The sequence below is a fragment of the Triturus cristatus genome, chromosome 11, assembly GCF_964204655.1.
Source record: "Triturus cristatus chromosome 11, aTriCri1.1, whole genome shotgun sequence".
Lineage (NCBI taxonomy): Eukaryota > Metazoa > Chordata > Amphibia > Caudata > Salamandridae > Triturus > Triturus cristatus.
The window spans coordinates 115,965,475-115,983,505 of record NC_140594.1 but is presented as its reverse complement, the minus strand read 5'-3'; positions in this window follow the sequence as shown (position 1 = coordinate 115,983,505).

Below are 18,031 nucleotides of genomic sequence, written 5' to 3'. Positions count from 1 at the left end.
CGAGAGAGAAAATGGCGGCCGCCGCTTCCTGGTTTCGACCGATTCGAATGTTTACTAAGATCTAACAGCCAATCAGAATAGCGCTCGCGCACGGCGGCGTGCGCGTACGGTAAGCGCACCGTAAGCGCACCGTAAGCTGGCTCAGATATATATATTGATTTAAAGGCTATTTTCTCAGAATCTACTGAACAGATTTACACCAAACCTACAAAAGGCACTTCCTTGACCTGTAGACTACATCTCTGCCAAATTTCAAGGAACTCTGTTCAGCCGTTCGGGCTGTAGCTGTCTAAAGGTCCTATGGAAAAATGCATGGGAAAAACGGGTTCTGGGACCCCCCCTTTTATCTCAGCCCCCGCTTGACGAATCCCCCCGAGACTTTCAGGGTAGGAGCGGAGCGTAGCGCCCCATTAGTTTTGAAAATTTCGCGAGGATTCGTCGACCGGCGCCAAAGTTATTCCAAATAGAATGTTGCGGTTTTCCTATGGAAATAGGGTCCTAACTATAACTACCTACTAGCGACCGCCAGTAGGTAATATATATATATATCCAATCAAGAGTTTGCCTGGAAAGAGAGGACGCCACACGGGTAAGTTCAAATCTTGACACCATTTATTCACCGAAGGCAGTGACAACAGGCAGACATCGCGGCAACTTGAAATCCCTCCCGACGCGTTTCGTGCTATGGAGAGCACTTCCTCATGGGATGCTGGGATCGTGATCAATGAAAACGGCAGTTTTTTGCACCACATTTAAACAATGAAACCCCGCCTTGAGTGGGCGTGGCCACCCCTGTGGCCTGATGGTCAATGTAGTGCAACTGTGCTACTTCAATGAGTTTGCCATATTTCAAACAGCTTGCAGTCAATAAAATCCCCAGTGGGTGTGCACACAGCATGCCAGTCTTTGTACTGCCGCTCCACTCCCTGAATCGCACTCACCCTTCCTTTGTGCTGAAATGCGTTGTGCACATCAACAGGACTCCGCGAAGCGCAGCGGGGTCACTCTAGCGGCTCAGGCGGTGCCGCGACAATCCAATCAAGAGTTTGCCTGGAAAGAGAGGACGCCACACGGGTAAGTTCAAATCTTGACACCATTCATTCACCGAAGGCAGTGACAACAGGCAGACATCGCGGCAACTTGAAATCCCTCCCGACGCGTTTCGTGCTATGGAGAGCCCTTCCTCATGGGATGCTGGGATCGTGATGAATGAAAACGGCAGTTTTTTGCACCACATTTAAACAATGAAACCCCGCCTTGAGTGGGCGTGGCCACCCCTGTGGCCTGATGGTCAATGTAGTGCAAATGTGCTACTTCAATGAGTTTGCTATATTTCAAACAGCTTGCAGTCAATAAAATCCCCAGAGGGTGTGCACACAGCATGCCAGTCTTTGTACTGCCGCTCCACTCGCTGAATCACACTCACCCTTCCTTTGTGCTGAAATGCGTTGTGCACATCAACAGGACTGCGCGAAGCGCAGCGGGGTCACTCTCGCGGCTCAGGCGGTGCCGCAACAATCCAATCAAGAGTTTGCCTGGAAAGAGAGGACGCCACACGGGTAAGTTCAAATCTTGACACCATTTATTCACCGAAGGCAGTAACAACAGGCAGACATCGCGGCAACTTGAAATCCCTCCCGACGCGTTTCGTGCTATGGAGAGCACTTCCTCATGGGATGCTGGGATCGTGATGAATGAAAATGGCAGTTTTTTGCACCACATTTAAACAATGAAACCCCGCCTTGAGTGGGCGTGGCCACCCCTGTGGCCTGATGGTCAATGTAGTGCAACTGTGCTACTTCAATGAGTTTGCCATATTTCAAACAGCTTGCAGTCAATAAAATCCCCAGAGGGTGTGCACACAGCATGCCAGTCTTTGTACTGCCGCTCCACTCGCTGAATCGCACTCACCCTTCCTTTTTGCTGAAATGCGTTGTGCACATCAACAGGACTGCGCGAAGCGCAGCGGGGTCACTCTCGCGGCTCAGGCAGTGCCGCAACAATCCAATCAAGAGTTTGCCTGGAAAGAGAGGACGACACACGGGTAAGTTCAAATCTTGACACCATTTATTCACCGAAGGCAGTGACAACAGGCAGACATCGCGGCAACTTGAAATCCCTCCCGACGCGTTTCGTGCTATGGAGAGCACTTCCTCATGGGATGCTGGGATCGTGATGAATGAAAACGGCAGTTTTTTGCACCACATTTAAACAATGAAACCCCGCCTTGAGTGGGCCTGGCCACCCCTGTGGCCTGATGATCAATGTAGTGCAACTGTGCTACTTCAATGAGTTTGCCATATTTCAAACAGCTTGCAGTCAATAAAATCCCCAGAGGGTGTGCACACAGCATGCCAGTCTTTGTACTGTTGTACTGCCGCTCCACTCGCTGAATCTCACTCACCCTTCCTTTGTGCTGAAATGCGTTGTGCACATCAACAGGACTGCGCGAAGCGCAGCGGGGTGACTCTCGCGGCTCAGGCGGTGCCGCAACAATCCAATCAAGAGTTTGCCTGGAAAGAGAGGACACCTCACGGGTAAGTTCAAATCTTGACACCATTTATTCACCGAAGGCAGTGACAACAGGCAGACATCGCGGCAACTTGAAATCCCTCCCGACGCGTTTCGTGCTATGGAAAGCACTTCCTCATGGGATGCTGGGATCGTGATGAATGAAAACGGCAGTTTTTTGCACCACATTTAAACAATGAAACCCCGCCTTGAGTGGGCGTGGCCACCCCTGTGGCCTGATGGTCAATGTAGTGCAACTGTGCTACTTCAATGAGTTTGCCATATTTCAAACAGCTTGCAGTCAATAAAATCCCCAGTGGGTGTGCACACAGCATGCCAGTCTTTGTACTGCCGCTCCACTCGCTGAATCGCACTCACCCTTCCTTGGTGCTGAAATGCGTTGTGCACATCAACAGGACTGCGCGAAGCGCAGCGGGGTGACTCTCGCGGCTCAGGCGGTGCCGCAACAATCCAATCAAGACTTTGCCTGGAAAGAGAGGACGCCACACGGGTAAGTTCAAATCTTGACACCATTTATTCACCGAAGGCAGTGACAACAGGCAGACATCGCGGCAACTTGAAATCCCTCCCGACGCGTTTCGTGCTATGGAGAGCACTTCCTCATGGGATGCTGAGATCGTGATGAATGAAAACGGCAGTTTTTTGCACCACATTTAAACAATGAAAACCCGCCTTGAGTGGGCGTGGCCACCCCTGTGGCCTGATGGTCAATGTAGTGCAACTGTGCTACTTCAATGAGTTTGCCATATTTCAAACAGCTTGCAGTCAATAAAATCCCCAGTGGGTGTGCACACAGCATGCCAGTCTTTGTACTGCCGCTCCACTCGCTGAATCGCACTCACCCTTCCTTTGTGCTGAAATGCGTTGTGCACATCAACAGGACTGCGCGAAGTGCAGCGGGGTCACTCTCGCGGCTCAGGCGGTGCCGCAACAATCCAATCAAGAGTTTGCCTGGAAAGAGAGGACGCCACACGGGTAAGTTCAAATCTTGACACCATTTATTCACCGAAGGCAGTGACAACAGGCAGACATCGCGGCAACTTGAAATCCCTCCCGACGCGTTTCGTGCTATGGAGAGCACTTCCTCATGGGATGCTGGGATCGTGATGAATGAAAACGGCAGTTTTTTGCACCACATTTAAACAATGAAACCCCACCTTGAGTGGGCGTGGCCACCCCTGTGGCCTGATGGTCAATGTAGTGCAACTGTGCTACTTCAATGAGTTTGCCATATTTCAAATATTTGGCAGTCAATAAAATCCCCAGTGGGTGTGCACACAGCATGCCAGTCTTTGTACTGCCGCTCCACTCGCTGAATCGCACTCACCCTTCCTTTGTGCTGAAATGCGTTGTGCACATCAACAGGACTCCGCGAAGCGCAGCGGGGTCACTCTCGCGGCTCAGGCGGTGCCGCAACAATCCAATCAAGAGTTTACCTGGAAAGAGAGGACGCCACACGGGTAAGTTCATATCTTGACACCATTTATTCACCGAAGGCATTGACAACAGGCAGACATCGCGGCAACTTGAAATCCCTCCCGACGCGTTTCGTGCTATGGAGAGCACTTCCTCATGGGATGCTGGGATCTTGATGAATGAAAACGGCAGTTTTTTGCACCACATTTAAACAATGAAACCCTGCCTGGAGTGGGCGTGGCCACCCCTGTGGCCTGATGGTCAATGTAGTGCAACTGTGCTACTTCAATGAGTTTGCCATATTTCAAACAGCTTGCAGTCAATAAAATCCCCAGTGGGTGTGCACACAGCATGCCAGTCTTTGTACTGCCGCTCCACTCACTGACGTAGCTGTTTTGGACATCAGGAGCCGGCTTTGGAGGAGTAAGCAGTTGGTGCGGCAATTTCCAGCCCCGTACCGCAATCCACTGGGATTTTAAATTGTGCATTATTGTTTGGACAGAACGGCAGCTCAGTTGAGAAAACTAAGACACTCCAACTACCACAGGCCACTGGGGTGGCCGCGCCCACTGGGCGGAGATTATCATACATTGGGAGTGCCTGATAAATTGCCGCGCGGTTCATTGTCAAGCCGTGAGCCCCAGAAGAAGTGAAGAACTCACGAAACGCGTCGGGCTGTCATTGTTTGGTGGACTGGGCTGAATTGCTACATCTCTTCCTCCACTAAAGATTCGTGGCATATACCTTCCTGGTGTGGGGCCTTTTCTTCAGCAGGCAACTTTGTTCGAAGTGATATATATATATATATATATATATATATATATATATATATATATATATATATATATATATATATAAGTCTCGCTCTTCAACGCTCTCATCCACGGAAGACAAAACGAGAGTGGACCCAAGATAAGTGCTATTTTCTGTTTATTGCTTTGAAAATAGTTTCGCCATGACGCGTTTCGACAGCTCTCTGCCTTGATCACATGACCGTGTATAGATATATATAGTGCCTTTCTCTAGCTAGAGGAGAGCGAGCCAAAAAATGTACAGGGAGCCAAGCCAGAGACGAGCGAAGTCACCAATACATGTAGCATCGAAATAAACGGATTGACGCCCTGTAAAAAAATCTTTCAGATTAGGGCTAGGTGGGCGATTACAATGGCGGGCGGACTTGAGTCCGCCTGCCATCCTGATTCGGCGGGGGGAAAATCGTCGTCTGATGGCGGACGGCCCTGCCACCTCACGGCTGGCGGTGGCGGGCCTTCCGCCATCATAATCGCCCCCTGGGTTATTTGTTGAATGCTTGTTTCCACTTTAGTACACTGTATTATACCCACTTCAGTGACATCTATTTAAAGCTCTAGTTTTTTAAAGATGAACTTTCCCACCTCCGGTGTCCTGATGACATTGCCACGAGTGAACTAAGAAATGTTTGTTCTGTGCACTGTATATTCGGACAATCTTGTTCTATGTAGAGGCACTTTATTTGAAACCACAGGCACATGGGGTTTCTATATAGCACGCACTCTCAGCGGAATGCTTCAAGGTAGTCATGTTGAATTAAAAACGAGGCACAGTGAAGTGAAGTCATTTGCTAGGATCACACAATTTGCTCAAGGGGAAGCCTGGATTTCAACCCAGATTACACAGTTACTCATTTGGCTGTACAGACATTGGACGGATGTATCCATCTCTTTCCCTTTAACAGCAAAGAACAGTGCCTCTGTTCAATTAGTTCATGACCTAAATTAGTACACTGTGTTCAATAAATACAAGTATCACATGTTAATTCCTTCTCACACTGATGTCTGTATAAAATAAAATAAATGTCTTTGCTAAAAAAAAGAAGGAACAACGTGTAAGGGAAGGCAGAAGGCTATGTTATTGTAAAGATCACGGCCTTCATCTGAGGGAGGGGTCAGCGCCTCAGTGATGCTATTACACTGAGTAACAAAACAAAGGGGAGCTAACTCCCCACAGGCCCCCTGTGCACAGCTGCCAGCATCATGGTGCAAACAATCAGCCTAGGTAAAGAAACAGCGACGGGTAGTGAGAGTCCAGCTGGGTGGACCGCCCGGCACTCCTTACTGACTAACCTTGATTACACCCAGCTGAAAGCAGTGGCATAGCTTCTATTGGTGCACCAGGTGCAGTGGCACCATGGCCCAGAGGTCTGTGGGGCCCATTGAATCCTAGTTATTGCTGTATTTTACTATTCAAACAGCAGCCAGGTAGTCCATTTCCTTCATTGCACTAGGGCCTAGGACACACTGGCTACGATACTGGTTTAAAGCCTGGACCATGAGCTCTGGGTTCAGGAGTCTTTCAAAGTCTTGCCTTTAATGGGGCATGAGTCCGGGGAAGAGGGGGAGAGGGGGGGAGGTTGCTTGTCGACCCTTAAGCCCCCTCTTTCTTCTCCTTCTCAACTTCCTCTTGTCCTGCTTGGGGAGCATCTCTCACACCCTATTCGTGTATATGTCCTCTTCTTCTCTGTTGGTCTAAAACCTGCCGCCCGTCCATTCCTCACCTCTGTTGGGTATCTTTTGATCCTGCCTCCAGGCCTCTTCTTGTACCATGGCATCCCTTACACATACTCACACAACCCCTTTGTCTCTGTCAAGAGGCACTAACCTTGCAATCTGTATCCAACAGCAGTGATGGAAAATCCCATACTTCACCGAAACCACAGTCCCCCTCGCACAGCCAAAGGGTGAGTTTGCAGTAAACTCTGAGAAGGGGGAACGGGACAAGAGAGAGAGAAACAGAGACACTGGATATTGTCACACTGTCTGGTTGCACTGCAGGAATGTTGAGATCTAAAAACATGGGGAGACGTTTAGTACAGCTAAAGTTATACCTGAAGACACTTTCTGTCCTGGAATCAGGGAAACTCGATATGACTTCTGAGCTGAAATGCAAATACAGATGATAAAGTAACTGAACCGCACTTCAATTTGCTATATGGTATTTGCTGAATGCAGCTTCCTTCAAAGTTATCAATGACTTTCCATGGTTCTGCTTACATTCAGTGTTGTAAGTTGACAAATGCAATATACAAAACATTCAAGAATTCATATAACTTGTCTACCCCTTGGTAATTATACACTGGCCATTGTCAATATCTGCATACCATACTTTCCAGATCATAATATTTCTATGCAACATGATTCCACTGAATTCTCATTGATGCTTTCCATATATGACTCATTCTTAACCCCATTGGAATTTTTTGTGGACATAACATCGTGCAAATAGTTTGTAATCCAAGTGGAAATGAACAAGTGCAACAGCATTTCTAATCCTAATAGAAGTCTCCTTGTGAAAATGAACACGTGCAAGCAGAGTTCGTAATGTTATTGGATGACTCCTTATGAAAATCAACAACTGTAGTATCATTTGCAAGAGTGATGATAAATACTTCTCTGTAATTTCGCTGACTTCACAGAATAAGAGGATTCAACGATTTCCACAAGTCTCTGTCACAGCACTTACGTATCACGATTGCCTAGCAAAGATGCTATGAACCACAAGGAACTTACACTGTAGGCATTCAAGATGGCCACCACCAGTAGCAAGTCTTGTGAGCGTCTTGTTCCTCTAGGGAACATGTAGTCCTTCTTACTTTCATTCAGGTGTTTAATGCATCTCATCCCTATGAAACGTAAGGCTTCTGCCCAGACCGTGTCCATGCCCAACCTCTGTGCACCTCTCCATCTGCTTAGGCACCAGAAGAGATGTAGCTTCAGGAGTTTTAGAGTAGCGTGTCTCATGGGACTGGCATGTAGAGGTAAGCACATCCCACACTGCATCCTAACACTTCCTACTTCTCATATGTGTATGTATCTACATATCTGTGTGTATCGATCTATCTCTCTCTCTCTTTCTTTCTCTCTCTCTCTCTCTCTCTCTCTCTCTCTATATATATATATATATATATATATATATATATATATATATATATATATATATATATATATATATATGTATGTATATTTATATATACCTATATATTTATATATATTTCAACTCCTGGAGTGCTGCGATTTAACTTTGTATTCTGAAATAAACACACACATATATATTACCTACTGGCGGTCACCAGTAGGTAGTTATAGTTAGGACCCTGTTTCCATAGGAAAACCGCAACATTCTATTTGGAATAACTTAGGCGCCGGTCGATGAATCCTCGCGAAATTTTCAAAACTAATGGGGCGCTACGCTCCGCTCCTACCCTGAAAGTCTCGGGGGGATTCGTCAAGTGGGGGCTGAGAAAAAAGGGGGGTCCCAAAACGCGTTTTTCCCATGCATTTTTCCATAGGACCTTTAGACACAGCTACAGCCCGAACGGCTGAACAGAGTTACTTGAAATTTGGCAGAGAGGTAGTCTACAGGTCAAGGAAGTGCCTTTTGTAGGTCTGGTGTAAATCTGTCCACGGAACAATTAATAGATTAAGTTTCTCAACGAAGCGCATAATATGTCCTCCGTGTGCGGACGATGCGCGAAGCGCATAGTGTGTACATGGCCCATCCAGCGTAACGTGGGCACGTGGTGCGCACCGCGTGCCCACCGTGCGTGCACGGCACTAACTGCGTAAAGAGGGCGCGCGGTGCGCGAAGCGCACCGTGCGCGCACGGAACGAACTGCGTTAAGTGGGCGCGCACGCCACGAACGGCGTAAAGTAACTTAGCATTTAAAAAAACGTACAAATTCACTGAGAAAACCATAGGTTTCACACACGTTATAGTTAGGAATTAGCATTTAAAAAACCTTGCAAATTCAGTGAAAAAACCATAGGTTTCACACACGTTATAGTTAGCTGGACATTTTACTCGTAAAAAACCATTGAAATTCCCCCGTTATAGTTAGTGCAGGCAACTATAACTCACGCGACCGCAATCCTCTGCTGATGACATATGTGTCTTTATGAAAAAAAAATATTTGTAATATATGTATAGCTAAAATTTAATGGAAGAAGACATGGGCAAATAAGTGTCTAAATACAGTATTAGCATCAGCAGAGGATTGCGGTCGCGTGAGTTATAGTTGCCAGCACTAACTATAACGGGGGAATTTCAATGGTTTTTTACGAGTAAAATGTCCAGCTAACTATAACGTGTGTGAAACCTATGGTTTTTTCACTGAATTTGCAAGGTTTTTTAAATGCTAATTCCTAACTATAACGTGTGTGAAACCTATGGTTTTTTCAGTGAATATATATATATATATATATATTACCTACTGGCGGTCGCCAGTAGGTAGTTAAAGTTAGGACCCTGTTTCCATAGGAAATCCGCAACATTCTATTTGGAATAACTTTAGCGCCGGTCGACGAATCCTCGCGAAATTTTCAAAACTAATGGGGCGCTACGCTCCGCTCCTACCCTGAAAGTCTCGGGGGGATTCGTCAAGCGGGGGCTGAGAAAAAAGGGGGGTCCCAAAACGCATTTTCCCCATGCATTTTTCCATAGGACCTTTAGACACAGCTACAGCTCGAACGGCTGAACAGAATTACTTGTAATTTGGCAGAGAGGTAGTCCTCAGGTCAAGGAAGTGCCTTTTGTAGGTCTGGTGTAAATCTGTTCAGTACTTCCTGAGAAAATAGCATTTAAATCAATATATATATCTGTAAGCGCGCTCCGAGCGCGCACCGTAAGCTTACCGTACGCGTACGGTGCCGTGCGCGAGCGCGAGCGCGATTCTGATTGGCTGTTAGATCTTAGTAAACATTCGAATCGGTCGAAACCAGGAAGTGTCGGCCGCCATTTTCTCTCTCGCACTCGGAGGGGTGGAGGAAAAACAAAGTTGGATATCATAAAAAGGGGGCAGGCTAGACAGCTCCTAACCACCCAGCCTTGGTTATGGTTTGCCAGAAGGCCCTCCAAGGCCAAAAAATAATTTTTTTTTTTTTTGAAAAAACGCCGATTACGCTTACCGTACGCGTACGGTAAAAAATTAAATAAAAAAAAACAAAATCCACATTTCCCCCCCCCCCCGTGTGCAAAAGGTGCCCGCTGGGCACCTTTTGTGCACGGTATATAATAGTCATCATTGAACATTTAATAGAAAACCTTTCTGAACGAAGCGCATAATATGTCATCCGTGTGCGGATGGTGCGCGAAGGGCATCGTGCGTACATGGCCCATCCAGCCTAACGTGGGCACGCGGTGCGCTACGCGCACCGCGTGCCCACCGTGCGTGCAAGGCACTAACTGCGTTAAGTGGGCGCGCGGTGCGCAAAGCGCACCGCGTGCTCACTGTGCGCGCACGGTGCGCGAAGCGCACCGTGCGCGCATGGAACGAACTGCGTGAAGTGGGCGCGCACGGCACGAACGGCGTAAAGTAAGTTAGCATTTAAAAAAACGTACAAATTCACTGAAAAAACCATAGGTTTCACACACGTTATAGTTAGGAATTAGCATTTAAAAAACCTTGCAAATTCACTGAAAAAACCATAGGTTTCACACAAGTTATAGTTAGCTGTACATTTCACTCGTAAAAAACCAATGAAATTCCACGTTATAGTTAGTGCAGGCAACTATAACTCACGCGACTGCAATCCTCTGCTAATGACATATGTGTCTTTATGAAAAAAAAATCTTTGTAATATATGTATAGCTAAAATTTAATGGAAGAAGACATGGGCAAATAAGTGTCTAAATACAGTATTAGCATCAGCAGAGGATTGCGGTCGCGTGAGTTATAGTTGCCTGCACTAACTATAACGGGGGAATTTCAATGGTTTTTTACGAGTAAAATGTCCAGCTAACTATAACGTGTGTGAAACCTATGGTTTTTTCACTGAATTTGCAAGGTTTTTTAAATGCTAATTCCTAACTATAACGTGTGTGAAACCTATGGTTTTTTCAGTGAATATATATATATATATATATATATTACCTACTGGCGGTCGCCAGTAGGTAGTTATAGTTAGGACCCTGTTTCCATAGGAAATCCGCAACATTCTATTTGGAATAACTTTGGCGCCGGTCGACGAATCCTCGCGAAATTTTCAAAACTAATGGGGCGCTACGCTCCGCTCCTACCCTAAAAGTCTCGGGGGGATTCGTCAAGCGGGGGCTGAGAAAAAAGGGGGGTCCCAAAACGCATTTTCCCCATGCATTTTTCCATAGGACCTTTAGACTCAGCTACAGCCCGAACGGCTGAACAGAATTACTTGTAATTTGGCAGAGAGGTAGTCCTCAGGTCAAGGAAGTGCCTTTTGTAGGTCTGGTGTAAATCTGTTCAGTACTTCCTGAGAAAATAGCAATTAAATCAATATATATATCTGTAAGCGCGCTCCGAGCGCGCACCGTAAGCTTACCGTACGCGTACGGTGCCGTGCGCGAGCGCGATTCTGATTGGCTGTTAGATCTTAGTAAACATTCGAATCGGTCGAAACCAGGAAGTGTCGGCCGCCATTTTCTCTCTCGCACTCGAAGGGGTGGAGGAAAAACAAAGTTGGATATCATAAAAAGGGGGCAGGCTAGACAGCTCCTAACCACCCAGCCTTGGTTATGGTTTGCCAGAAGGCCCTCCAAGGCCAAAAAATAAATATATATATATTTTTTTTTAAACGCCGATTACGCTTACCGTACGCGTACGGTAAAAAATTAAATAAAAAAAAACAAAATCCACATTCCCCCCCCCCCCCCCGTGTGCAAAAGGTGCCCGCTGGGCACCTTTTGTGCACGGTATATAATAGTCATCATTGAACATTTAATAGAAAACCTTTCTGAACGAAGCGCATAATATGTCATCCGTGTGCGGACGGTGCGCGAAGGGCATCGTGCGTACATGGCCCATCCAGCCTAACGTGGGCACGCGGTGCGCTACGCGCACCGCGTGCCCACCGTGCGTGCAAGGCACTAACTGCGTTAAGTGGGCGTGCGGTGCGCAAAGCACACCGCGCTTGCGCACCGTGCGCGCATGGAACGAACTGCGTGAAGTGGGCGCGCACGGCACGAACGGCGTAAAGTAAGTTAGCATTTAAAAAAACGTACAAATTCACTGAAAAAACCATAGGTTTCACACACGTTATAGTTAGGAATTAGCATTTAAAAAACCTTGCAAATTCACTGAAAAAACCATAGGTTTCACACAAGTTATAGTTAGCTGTACATTTCACTCGTAAAAAACCAATGAAATTCCACGTTATAGTTAGTGCAGGCAACTATAACTCACGCGACCGCAATCCTCTGCTAATGACATATGTGTCTTTATGAAAAAAAAATATTTGTAATATATGTATAGCTAAAATTTAATGGAAGAAGACATGGGCAAATAAGTGTCTAAATACAGTATTAGCATCAGCAGAGGATTGCGGTCGCGTGAGTTATAGTTGCCTGCACTAACTATAACGTGGAATTTCATTGGTTTTTTACGAGTGAAATGTACAGCTAACTATAACTTGTGTGAAACCTATGGTTTTTTCAGTGAATATATATATATATATATATATATATATATAAAAATGTCAGCATACAAAGTTGAATCACCGCATTCCAGGACTTGAAAAGAAAGTTCTTTTGTTGTGACAGCCTAATCAGCACAAACCGATGCGTTTCGACCACTGAGGTCTTGATCACGGTTAGTAAATCCCTTTGTCCTTTCACCATTTATGGTAAAGCCCTTCCTGCCCTTTAGGAGGCATTTTAAGATCACATTGTGGTTATTTACTGGAAAAGGGGCTTAGCAGCCTGGATGGCATTTTTCTTTCACTAAGATGAGACTCATTACTCATTCCTACAGAACAGCAAGGTGCATGGGAGAGTAGAGGTTGAAATGGGATTACAGAGACAAGTACGTGGCGAGAAGAGGGAATTCGACTCGTAGTTGGTAATACATTTTTTTTTAGATCTGGCACAGAGCCAGCTTTAGCTATCTGGCTAGTCTCATGTTTTCTTAACAGAACATGATAAGGCTGCATACATATATCTATAAATTTCATCCATTCGTTTGTTCTTCTGTCATTTACATTTTGCTTCTACCCACATCTTAAGGATTTTGGGGGCCCTGGGCCAAACATATTTTGGGGGCCCCGGTTCAGAGCAGTTTTGAATACTTGATCCAATTTGAGCCCCTGTTTCCCACGCAGTTCCCGCTTCCTCAGCTGCGTTAGCAATCCAGTTTGCATCATAGGCATTAGTCTATATATTCCCGATGTAAACGGACGCGCGTAGCTGACAGTGGTAGGATTAGTGTTTCCTGCCCTGATACTAGGTTTTTAATACTTTTTAAATTGTATCTGTGTGGCTGAATTACTCTGTGTTTTTTAACAACTTCTACCTACACGCACTTGCTCTTTACTTGATTCTGCTTGCCTACACCTCCTTAGCAGCTCCGATTCGCATCTCGCTTTTCCCCCTGTCTTGGTCCGCCACGGATGATACCCCGATTGTGCGAGTGCTGGGGCTACTATCGGGCTCCTCACTTCCGCCCATGCAGTTTCTACTTCCTCAGCTGCGTTAGCGATCCAGTTTGCATCATAGGCATTAGCCTATATATTCCCGATGCAAACGGACGCGCGCAGCGGGCGCGCCGCTGGCGCGCCAATGGCAAGTCCGTCTGCGCCCGTCAGCATCCTAGAGGCGTCCAGCCCCGGCCATGCTGCCCAGTTTCCCTCCGGTGAGTTTCTTCCACTATATTACAATAGGGAAAACTGCTTAGCCTTAGGCAGCTACCATTATGTCAGTGTACAGCGGCTGATCCGAGCTTGGAGGTAGACGTTTGACGCAATAAGTGCAACTGATCTCCTCCAGCCCAGGAAACTCGCACTCAAGATCCTCCCACTCAACAATAAGTGCAAAAACAATAAGAAAACAGAGGACTTAAAGGCCACCCTTTTAAATTGTCGCTCCATGCAAAAGCATGAACCACACATTTATGACCTACTTTTAGACGAACAGCCTGATCTTTTATTTCTCACTGAGACCTGGCTGTCTGAAGCCTCCATCCCTACTATCACCTCGGCCATCCCTACGGGTTATAAAATCCTTAGGAGGGGCCGACCGAGTTGGAAGGGGAGCAGTGTCGCGGATATCGACATCCTATCTACATTAAGGTAAGTACAAAAATATCGAGGAAAAAACATCGATGTCCAAAATATCGGTAAAAATATAGTTTTGTATTTAAGTTAAAAAATAATGTAAAATAAAGTAAATAATAAATATAATTAAAATAAACATAGTTAAAAATATTTTAAAATGCTTAAAAAATATAAGTAATATATATAATTTAAAAATACATTAAACATATACATATAATATATAATCTATATATACTTATTAATATGTTTTAATATTTATTTTAGTCACTTATAAATGGTTATTTTTTTATATATTATAAATACATCTATACACATAAAACAATAATATAAATAAAAAAAATTAATATATATATAACATATTTAAACAATTTAAATACTTTTTAATCTTTTTTAAATTAATTATGCAGTACATTAGCTAAAATAATACAAAAAATATTAGATAGCGGAAGAAATAAAATTACTATTCCAAACCCAGTGATTGCAACAGTAGGAAAAGTCTTGGATAGCGTAGTGGTAAAAATTACTCTTCCCACTCCAGTGAGTGCAACAGTAGGGAAAGTGTAAGATAGAGTAGGGGTAAAAATGACTATTCCCACTCCAGTGAGTGCAACAGTAGAGAAAGTGTTGGATAGCGTAGGGGTAATAATTACTATTCAAACTCCAGTGAGTGTAACAGTAGGGAAAGTGTTGGATAGCGGAGGGGTAAAAATTACTATTACCACTCCAGTGAGTGCAACAGTAGAGAAAGTGTTGGATAGCGGAGGGGTAAAAATTACTATTCCGACTCCAGTGAGTGCAACAGTAGGGAAAGTGTTGGATAGTGTAGGGGTAAAAATTACTATTCCCACTCCAGTGAGTGCAACAGTATGAAAAGTGTTGGATGGCGTAGGGATAAAACATTACTATTCCCACTCCAGTGAGTGCAACAGTAGGGAAAGTGTTGGATAGCGTAAGGGTAAAAAACTATTTCCACTCCAGTGAGTGCAACAGTAGGGAAAGTGTTGGATAGCGTAAAGGTAAAAAACTATTTCCACTCCAGTGAGTGCAACAGTAGGGAAAGTGTTGGATAGCGTATGGGTAAAAATATTATTCCCACTCCAGTGAGTGCAACAGTAGGGAAAGTGTTGGATAGCGTAAGGGTAAAAATGACTATTCCCACTCCAGTGAGTGCAACAGTAGGGAAAGTGATGGATAACGTAGGGATAAAAATGACTATCCCCACTCCAGTGAATGCAACAGTAGGGAAAGTGTTGGATAGCGTAGGGGTAAAAATTACTATTCCCACTCCAGTGAGTGCCACAGTAGGGAAAGTGTTAGATAGCGTAGGGGTAAACATTACTAGTCCCACTCCAGTGAGTGCAACAGTAGGGAAAATGTAGGATAGCGAAGGGGTTAAATTAACATACTTATAAATTATTTATTTTTTTAAATAAATAACATATTAATAATTATTTAACAAAATAATTATTAATAAATGCCTAGTAAATTAAATTAATATTTACTTAAATAACATTAAATTACTTCCCACCCTATTCCCCTATGAACACACAGCGCGCGACACATACAAAATAACATATGTAATATAATTATCAATTGATCAATAAAAAAAATAATTACCAATTAATAATTAATTAACAATAAATTAATTAACAATAAATAAAAACGAATAATACATTATTTATAATTAATATAATTATAAATTAACCTACACATAAAACTTAATTTCCAATTAATAATTAAACAATTAATTAACAATAAAAATAAATAAACACATATTAACTAATTAATTATATTTAAATTACTTCCCACCATATTCCCCTATAAACCTACAACCCGCTCTGATACTAAAACGCAAAATTTACTTTAAAAAAATTACTATTTTCTAAACATTTAATACATATATTTAAAAATAATGTAAAAAGTTTAAAACAATGTTAACCATACATATAAAATACATACTAAAATACATAAAACAAAAAAACCATTGATATTATTTACAACTATATTTTTGCTAACAATATTATTTACTTCAATAATACATACTTCAATATTAAAAAAATCGATATTACTTACCTTAAAGTCGATATTCTGGTCAATGATATTCTTGACTTCGATAGTCTGTCCCTACGATATTTAGAACTCGATATTAGTGCAGGTCGATATTTAAACTTCACTATTTTGACTGAGCACCCAGTGTCGCCATAATTTACAATAAAAAATTAGACTGCTCTCCCATCCCGATGGAAAACATTTCTTTGGCCATCCATGAGAAGGGCCATACCCTAGATTAGACCAAATCTTTCACACCTTTGACATATCAGTAAGCCTACCTCTTCCCATTACCTGTTCTGACCACCTACTATTAAAATTTGTCATTCCCAACTCTGCCACAGCCCCGTGGGCTAACGCAGGGCAGAGGGTCCCTAATTACAGGACGTTCCATAAAATATCCATCCCGATGTTAGCAGACGCCTTCGGTCGTTCCTCACTGGAACTGTCTGGCTGCCCCGACTCGGATGCCCTCTCAATAGATTCATGGCTCCAAAACAACATTGGTGCAGCGGTACCGATTGTTTCCCACTCCTCAAAGAGGTCGCCCCCACCAGCTCCATGGTTTAATGATTCCCTCAGATCTAGCAAAAGAAATTGTAGATAAATGGAACGGAAATGGCATAAATCCTATCTACCTGAGGACAGGAAGGTGTATAAAGAAACCTTAAAAGCTCATTACATTCTCGTGAAGGCAGCCAAGAAAAACGTCTTTCAAACTAAGATAGAAAATGCCCAAAATAAGAGTAAGGAAATCTTTAGCATAGTTAAATCCTTTACCGCCCCGAAAGCTGGCACAAAGGAAGGGCCATGCACGGAAGAATGGTCTAAGCAAATAGTTCAATTCTTCCACAAAAAGATCTCCGTGATTCAACAATCCTTCAATAACATCTCAGAGGAAGAACTGACCTTCTACCTTAGTTCTAATGGCAAATTTCACCTCTTGGATCCTACATCTTTACTAGCTTTCCCTGAGTTTCAGCTTGAAGAGTCACTGACCCTTCTCCAAAGCTTTATGTCTGGCTCTCCTATCGACCCATGTCCAGCGCATATCCTGAACATATTAGCTCCCACCATAAACCCCACGGTGAACCAGCTCTTTAATGCTTCCCTCTCCGCAGGTAACATGACGAAATTGTGGAAGAATGCTAAGATTCTTCCACTGATAAAAAAGGCTAACGCCAAACCGACGGTCCCTGCCAACTATAGGCCAATCTCCCTTCTTCCGGCCTGTTCTAAAGTATTAGAGAAGCCTGTAAACAAGGCCCTCCAAAATCACATTGAAGATGGAAAGCTCCTTCATGAGTCCCAATCCGGTTTTAGGGATAACTACAGTATGGAGTCCGCTTTGCTGGAAGTGAATGAATTTCTCAAGGGTAAGCTGGACCAGGGAGGCATGGCTGTTCTGATACTGCTTAATCTGTCTGCGGCCTTCGATACGGTCCCACATGAGAGGCTCCTGGAGAGACTTCTTAGCATCGGCCTGGGGGAGGACCGCCTTAACATGGATGTCATCCTTCTTGGCAAATAGATCTCAGGACATCTGGCTAACCCCTTTCTCATCCCCGGTTCCGGCCTTGAATGTAGGTGTCCCTCAGGGCTCCATTATCCTACCCTTTTTTATATATATCTATCCCCCCTTGCATTTTTGGTAGAAGAGGAGGGCGCCAAAATTGTTTCCTATGCTGATGACACTCAGCTGATTTTTACATGTGAAAAAAGAACCGACTTTGACAGGGCAATGATTAGGTCTTACCTCACAAAGGTGTTTAACTGGCTTAAGATCAATCAGCTAAAGTGCAATCCTGACAAAACTGAAGTTGTTTTCTTTGGTAATCCAGAAACGCCTGACTGGAGCTCTTGGTGGCCAAAAGATCTGCCGCCTCCCGCCCGCGGAAAAGGAGAAAGTCAAAACTTAGGAATTGTCATAGACAAGACACTCTCCATGCGCTTTCAAATCTGGCGGTTGCTTTGGCATACTT